Source organism: Arachis hypogaea, chromosome 19 (genome assembly GCF_003086295.3).
Source record: "Arachis hypogaea cultivar Tifrunner chromosome 19, arahy.Tifrunner.gnm2.J5K5, whole genome shotgun sequence".
In the NCBI taxonomy this organism is placed as follows: domain Eukaryota; kingdom Viridiplantae; phylum Streptophyta; class Magnoliopsida; order Fabales; family Fabaceae; genus Arachis; species Arachis hypogaea.
This window is the reverse complement of record NC_092054.1, coordinates 102,115,103-102,122,424: the sequence shown is the minus strand read 5'-3', so window position 1 is coordinate 102,122,424 and position 7,322 is coordinate 102,115,103. Positions and strand designations below refer to the sequence as shown.

The 7,322-nt window shown below is 39.8% G+C and overlaps 1 non-coding gene across 1 annotated transcript; it reads right to left on the bottom strand.

Annotated features, from left to right (window-relative positions):
- Positions 1-956: 956 nt before the first annotated feature.
- On the bottom strand, positions 957-1,064 carry LOC112781601 (small nucleolar RNA R71). The gene has a single exon (XR_003192369.1). It is a non-coding gene; the product is annotated as a small nucleolar RNA R71 (small nucleolar RNA).
- Between the last annotated feature and the right edge of the window lie 6,258 nt (positions 1,065-7,322).

The following is a 7,322-nucleotide window of genomic DNA, read 5'->3' as shown; positions in this document are numbered from 1 at the left end:
TATTTTTCAATTAACTACTTGACTTTTTGTTTGATTTTAAAAGTTTACTATTTCAATCATATCTTTTTCAAAACTACCTAACTAATTCTACCTCTAATTTTCGAAAATCACCTTCCCTCTTTTTCAAATTTTCTTTTTAATTAACTAATTGTTTTAATTTCAATTTAATTTGATTTCAATTTTCGAAATTTAACTTTAAATTTTATTTTTATTGATTTTCGAAATTCCCTCTCTCTCATCTCCTTCTATTTATTTATTCATCTACTAACACTTCTCTTCCACCCAAACATTCGAACCCCATCTTCCTCTCTGTGTTCGAGTTTTTCCTCTTCTCCTTCTTACATTCTTCTCTTCTTATACTTGCATAAGGAATCTCTATACTGTGACATAGAGGATTCCATATTTTTTGTTCTCTTCTTTTTCATATGAGCAGGAACAAGGATAAGAACATTCTTGTTGAAGCTTATCCAGAACCTGAAAGGACTCTGAAGAGGAAGCTAAGGGAAGCTAAAGCCTAACTCTCTGGAGAAAATCTGACAGAAATTTTTGAAAAAGAAGGAGACATGGCCAATAATAATAATAATGCAAGGAAGATGCTTGGTGACTTTACTGCACCAAATTCCAATTTACATGGAAGAAGCATCTCAATTCCTGCCATTGGAGCAAATAACTTTGAGCTTAAACCTCAATTAGTTTCTCTGATGCAACAGAACTGCAAGTTCCATGGACTTCCATCAGAAGATCCTTTTCAGTTCTTAACTGAATTCTTGCAGATCTGTGATATTCTTAAGACCAATGGGGTTGATCCCGAGGTCTACAGGCTTATGCTTTTCCCGTTTGCTGTAAGAGACAGAGCTAGAGTATGGTTGGACTCTCAACCTAAAGATAGCCTGAACTCTTGGGATAAGCAGGTCACAACTTTCTTAGCCAAGTTCTTTCCTCCTTAAAAGCTTAGTAAGCTTAGAGTGGATGTTCAAACCTTCAGACAAAAGGAAGGTGAATCCCTCTATGAAGCTTGGGAGAGATATAAGGAATTGACCAAAAAGTGTCCTTCTGACATGCTTTCAGAATGGACCATCCTGGATATATTCTATGATGGTCTGTCTGAATTATCAAAGATGTCATTGGACCATCATTCTGCAGGTGGATCCATTCACCTAAAGAAAATGCCTGCAGAAGCTCAAGAACTCATTGACATGGTTGCAAATAACCATTTCATGTACACTTCTAAAAGGAATCCTGTGAGTAATGGGACGCCTATGAGGAAGGGAGTTCTTGAAATTGTTGCTCTGAATTCCATATTGGCTCAGAACAAAATATTGACTCAGCAAGCCAATATGATTTCTCAGAGTCTAAATAGAATGCAAGCTGCATCCAACAGTACTCAAGAGGCATCTTCTGAAGAAAAAGCTTATGATCCTGAGAACCCTACAATAGCAGAGGTGAATTACATGGGTGAACCTTATGGAAACACCTATAATCCCTCATGGAGAAATCATCCAAATTTCTCAAGGAAGGATCAACAAAAGCCCCAACAAGGCTTTAATAATGGTGAAAGAAACAGGTTTAGCAATAGCAAACCTTTTCCATCATCCACTCAACAACAGACAAAGAATTCTGAGCAGAATCCATCTAGCTTAGTAAATATAGTCTCTGATCTATCTAAGGCCACTGTGAGTTTCATGAATGAAACAAGGTCCTCCATTAGGAATTTGGAGGCACAAGTGGGCCAGCTGAGTAAAAGAGTCACTGAAATCCCTTCAGGTACTCTCCCAAGCAATACAGAAGAAAATCCAAAAAGAGAGTGCAAGGCCATACTCTTACATGATGTGGCCGAACCCAAAGAGGAGGAGGAGAACGTGAATCCTAGTGAAGAAGACCTCTTGGGACACTCAATGATCAATAAGGAGTTCCTCAATGAGGACCTAAAGGAATATGAGGCTCATATAAAGGCCATAGAGATTCCATTGAACCTTCTTCTGCCCTTCATGAGCTCTGATGAGTACTCTTCTTCTGAAGAGAATGAAGACATTACTAAAGAGCAAGTTGCCAAGTACATTGGTGCAATCATGAAGCTGAATGCCAAATTATTTGGTAATGAAACTTGGGAAGATGAACCTCCCTTGCTCACCAATGAACTGAATGCATTGGATAGGCAGAAATTACCTCAAAAGAAACAGGATCCTAGTAAATTCCTAATTCCCTGTAACATAGGCACCATGAACTTTGAGAAAGCTCTGTGTGACCTGGGATCAGGAATAAACTTAATGCCACTCTCTGTAATGGAGAAACTTGGGATCTTTGAGGTGCAAGTTGCTAGAATCTCATTAGAGATGGCAGACAACTCAAGAAAACAGGCTTATGGACAAGTAGAGGACGTGTTAGTAAAGGTTGAAGGCCTTTACATCCCTGTTGATTTCATAATCCTAGACACTGGGAAGGATGAGGATGAATCCATCATCCTTGGAAAACCCTTCCTAGCCACAACAAGAGCTGTGATTGATGTGGACAGAGGAGAATTGATCCTTCAACTGAATAAGGACAACATTGTGTTTAAAACTCAAAGATCTCCTTCTGTAACCATGGAGAGGAAGCATGAAAAAGCTTCTCTCATTGCAGAGTCAATCAAAGCCCCCACAGTCAAACTCTAAGTTTGGAGTTGGGAGGCCACAACCAAACTCTAAGTTTGGTGTTGAACCCCCACATTCAAACTCTAAGTTTGGTGTAGGGAGGTTCCAACCTTGCTTTGAACATCTGTGAGGCTCCATGAGAGCTCACTGTCAAGCTATTGACATTAAAGAAGCGCTTATTGGGAGGCAACCCAATGTTATTTAATCACATCTATTTTATTTATTTCATGTTTTATTAGGTTGATGATCATGTGAAGTCATAAAAACTACTGAAAAATCAAAAACAGAATGAAAAATAGCATTGAAAATAGCACACCCTGGAGGAGAGCAGTCTGGCGTTTAAACGCCAGAAACAAGCATCTGTCTGGTGTTTAACGCCAGAAACAGGCACCAAGCTGGCGTTTAACGCCAGAAACAAGCATCAACCTGGCGTTAAACGCCAGAAACAAGCAACATTTGGGCGTTTAACACCAGAAACAGGCAGCAGCCTGGCGTTAAACGCCAGGATTGCACAGCAAGGGCGTTTTACACACCTAATTGGAGCAGGGATGTTAAGTCCTTGGCCTCACTGGATCTGTGGACCCCACAGGACCCCACAGTATCTGTAGACCCCACAGGATCCCCACATTTTCTTCTCTCCTCTTTACACATTTTCATAACTCTCTTCCCCGAATACCCTTCACCAATCACCTCAATCACTCTTTCCCATCACCCATTCACCACTCACATCCATCCTCTCTTCCCCATAAACCCCACCTACCTTCAAAATTCAAAATAATTTCCCTTCTGAACCCAACCCTAATGGCCGAACCCTACACCCCCTCTCACTCCTATATAAACCCCTCACTCCTTCTTTATTTTCACACAACACAACCCTCTCTTCTTCTCCTTGGCCGAATACATCTTCTTCCCCCATCTCCTCCATTTTCTTCTTCTTCTACTACTTTCTTTCTTCTTTTACTTGGGGACGAGCAAATATTTTAAGTTTGGTGTGGTAAAAGCATAGCTTTTTGCTTTTCCATAACCATTTATGGCACCTAAGACCAGAGAAACCTCTAGAAAGAGGAAAGGGAAGGAAATTGCTTCCACCTCTGAGTCATGGGAGATGGAAAGATTCATCTCAAAGGTCCATCAAGACCACTTCTATAAAGTTGTGGCCAAGAAGAAAGTGATCCCTGAGGTTCCTTTCAAGCTCAAAAAGAATGAGTATCCGGAGATCCGACTTGAGATCTAAGGGAGAGGATGGGAAGTTCTCACCAACCCCATTCAACAAGTCAGGATCCTAATGGTTCAAGAGTTCTATGCAAACGCATGGATCACTAGGAACCATGATCAAAGTGTGAACCCGAATCCAAAGCATTGGCTCACCATGGTTCGGGGTAAATACTTGGATTTCAGTCCGGAAAATGTAAGGCTGGCGTTTAACTTGCCAATGATGGAAGAGAACGCATGCCCCTACACAAGAAGGGTCAACTTTGATCAAAGGTTGGACCAAGTCCTCATAGACATATGTGAGGAAGGAGCTCAATGGAAAAATTGACTCAAGAGGCAAGCCGGTTCAATTAAGAAGGCATGACCTCAAACCAGTGGCTAGGGGATGGCTAGAGTTCATTCAACGCTCAATCATTCCTACTAGTAACCGATCTGAAGTTACTATAGACCGGGCCATCATGATCCATAGTATCATGATTGGAGAAGAGGTGGAAGTTCATGATATTATACCTCAAGAACTCTACAAGGTGGCTGACAAGTCCTCCACTTGGGCAAGGTTAGCCTTTCCTCACCTCATTTGCCACCTCTACAATTCGGTTGGAATTGATATAGAGGGAGACATCCTCATTGAAGAGGACAAGCCCATCACTAAGAAAAGGATAGAGCAAATAAGAGATCATAGACCTCAACATGAGCATGAGGAAATTCCTCACCATGATATCCCTGAGATGCCTCAGGGGATGCACTTTCCTCCACAGAATTATTGGGAGCAAATCAACACTTCCCTACGAGAATTAAGTTCCAACATGGGACAACTAAGGGTGGAGCACCAAGAGCACTCCATCATCCTCCATGAAATTAGAGAAGATCAAAGAGCTATGAGGGAGGAATAAGAAAGACAAGGAAGAGACATAGAGGAGCTCAAGAGCACCATTGGTTCTTCAAGGAGAGGAAGACACCACCCTCACTAAGGTGGACTTATTCCTTAATCTCCTTGTCTATTTATTTTCTGTTTTTCGGTTTTTGAGCCCTATGTGTTATTTATGTTTGTGCCTTTACTACATGATCATTAGTGTCTAAGTGTCTATGCCTTAAATTTATGAATATGAATCCATCACATCTCTTGAATGAAAAATGTTTTAATTACAAAAGAACAAGAAGTACATGGTTTCGAATTCATCCTTGAAACTAGTTTAATTATTTTGATGTGGTGACAATACTTTTTATTTTCTGAATGAATGCTTGAACAGTGCATATGTCTTTTGAAGTTGATGTTTATGAATGTTAAATATGTTGGCTCTTGAAAGAATGATGAACAAGAGAAATTTTATTTGATAATCTGAAAAATCATAAAAATGATTATTGACGCAAGAAAAAGCAGTGAATACAAAAGTTTGCAGAAAAAAAAAGGAAAAAAAATAGCAAAAAAATAGAAAAAGAAAAAGCAAGCAGAAAAAGCCAAAAGCCCTTAAAACCAAAAGGCAAGGGTAAATAAAAAGGATCCAAGGCTTTGAGCATCAGTGGATAGGAGGGCCTAAAGGAATAAAATCCTGACCTAAGCAGCTAAACCAAGCTGTCCCTAACCATATGCTTGTGGCGTGAAGGTGTCAAGTGAAAACTTGAGACTGAGCGGTTAAAGTCAAGGTCCAAAGAAAAAAAAGAGTGTGCTTAAGAACCCTGGACACCTCTAATTGGGGACTTTAGCAAAGCTGAGTCACAATCTGAAAAGGTTCACCCAATTATGTGTCTGTGGCATTTATGTATCCGGTGGTAATACTGGAAAACAAAGTGCTTAGAGCCACAGCCAAGACTCATAAAGTAGCTGTGTTCAAGAATCAACATACTGAACTAGGAGAATCAATAACACTATCTGAATTCTAAGTTTCTATAGATGCCAATCATTCTGAACTTCAATGGATAAAGTGAGATGCCAAAACTATTCAAGAGGCAAAAAGCTACAAGTCCCACTCATCTTATTGGAGCTAAGTTTCATTGATATTTTGGAATCTATAGTATATTCTCTTCTTTTTATCCTATTTGATTTTCAGTTGCTTGGGGACAAGCAACAATTTAAGTTTGGTGTTGTGATGAGCAGATAATTTATACGCTTTTTGGCATTATTTTTACATAGTTTTCAGTATAATTTAGTTAGTTTTTAGTATATTTTTATTAGTTTTTAAATAAAAATTACATTTCTGGACTTTACTATGAGTTTGTGTGTTTTTCTATGATTTCAGGTATTTTCTGGCTGAAATTGAGGGACTTGAGCAAAAATCAGATTCAGAGGTTGAAGAAGGACTGCAGATGCTGCTAGATTCTGACCTCCCTGCACTCAAAGTAGATTTTCTAGAGTTACAGAACTCCAAATGGTGCGCTCTCAATTGCGTTGGAAAGTAGACATCTAGGGCTTTCCAGAAATATATAATAGTCCATACTTTGCCCGAGTTTAGATGATGCAAACTGGCCTTCAACGCCAGTTCCATGCTGCATTCTGGAGTTAAACGCCAGAAACAGGTTGCAAAGTGGAGTTAAATGCCAGAAATAGGTCACAAACTGGCGTTCAACTCCAAGAGAAGCCTCTACACGTGTAAAGCTCAAAGCTCAGTCCAAGCACACACCATGTGGCCCCGGAAGTGGATTTTTGCATCATTTACTCATTTCTATAAACCCTAGTAACTAGTTTAGCATAAATAGGACTTTTTACTATTGTATTTACATCTTTGGATCAGATCTTTGATCAGTTTTATGCTATCTTAGACCTTTATGGGGGCTGGCCATTCGGTCATGCCTGGACCTTCATCACTTATGTATTTTCAACGGTAGAGTTTCTACACACCATAGATTAAGGTGTGGAGCTCTGCTGTTCCTCATGAATTAATGCAAAGTACTATTATTTTTCTATTCAATTCAAGCTTATTCCTATTCTAAGATATCCATTCGCACCCAAGAACATGATGAATGTGACGCTCATCATCATTCTCACTAATGAACGCATGCCTGACAAACACTTCCGTTCTACATGCAAACAAGCTAGAATGAATATCTCTTAGATATCTAATACAGAGGACCGAGTCCGAGATATTAGAATCTTCGTGGTATAAGTTAGAACCCATGGACGGCCATTCCTGAGATCCGAAAAGTCTAAACCTTGTCTATGGTATTCCGAGTAGGATCTGGGAAGGGATGGCTGTGACGAGCTTCAAACTCGCGAGTATTGGGCATAGTGACAGACGCAAAAGGATAGTAAATCCTATTCCAGTATGATCGAGAACCGACAGATGACTAGCCATGCAGTGACATCGCATTGGACCATTTTCACAGAGAGGATGGGATGTAGCCATTGACAACGGTGATGCCCTACATAAAGCTTGCCATGGAAAGGAGTTGGAATGATTGGATGAAGACAACAGGAAAGCAGAGGTTCAGGAGGAACGAAAGCATCTCTATATGCTTATCTGAAATTCTCACCAATAAATTACA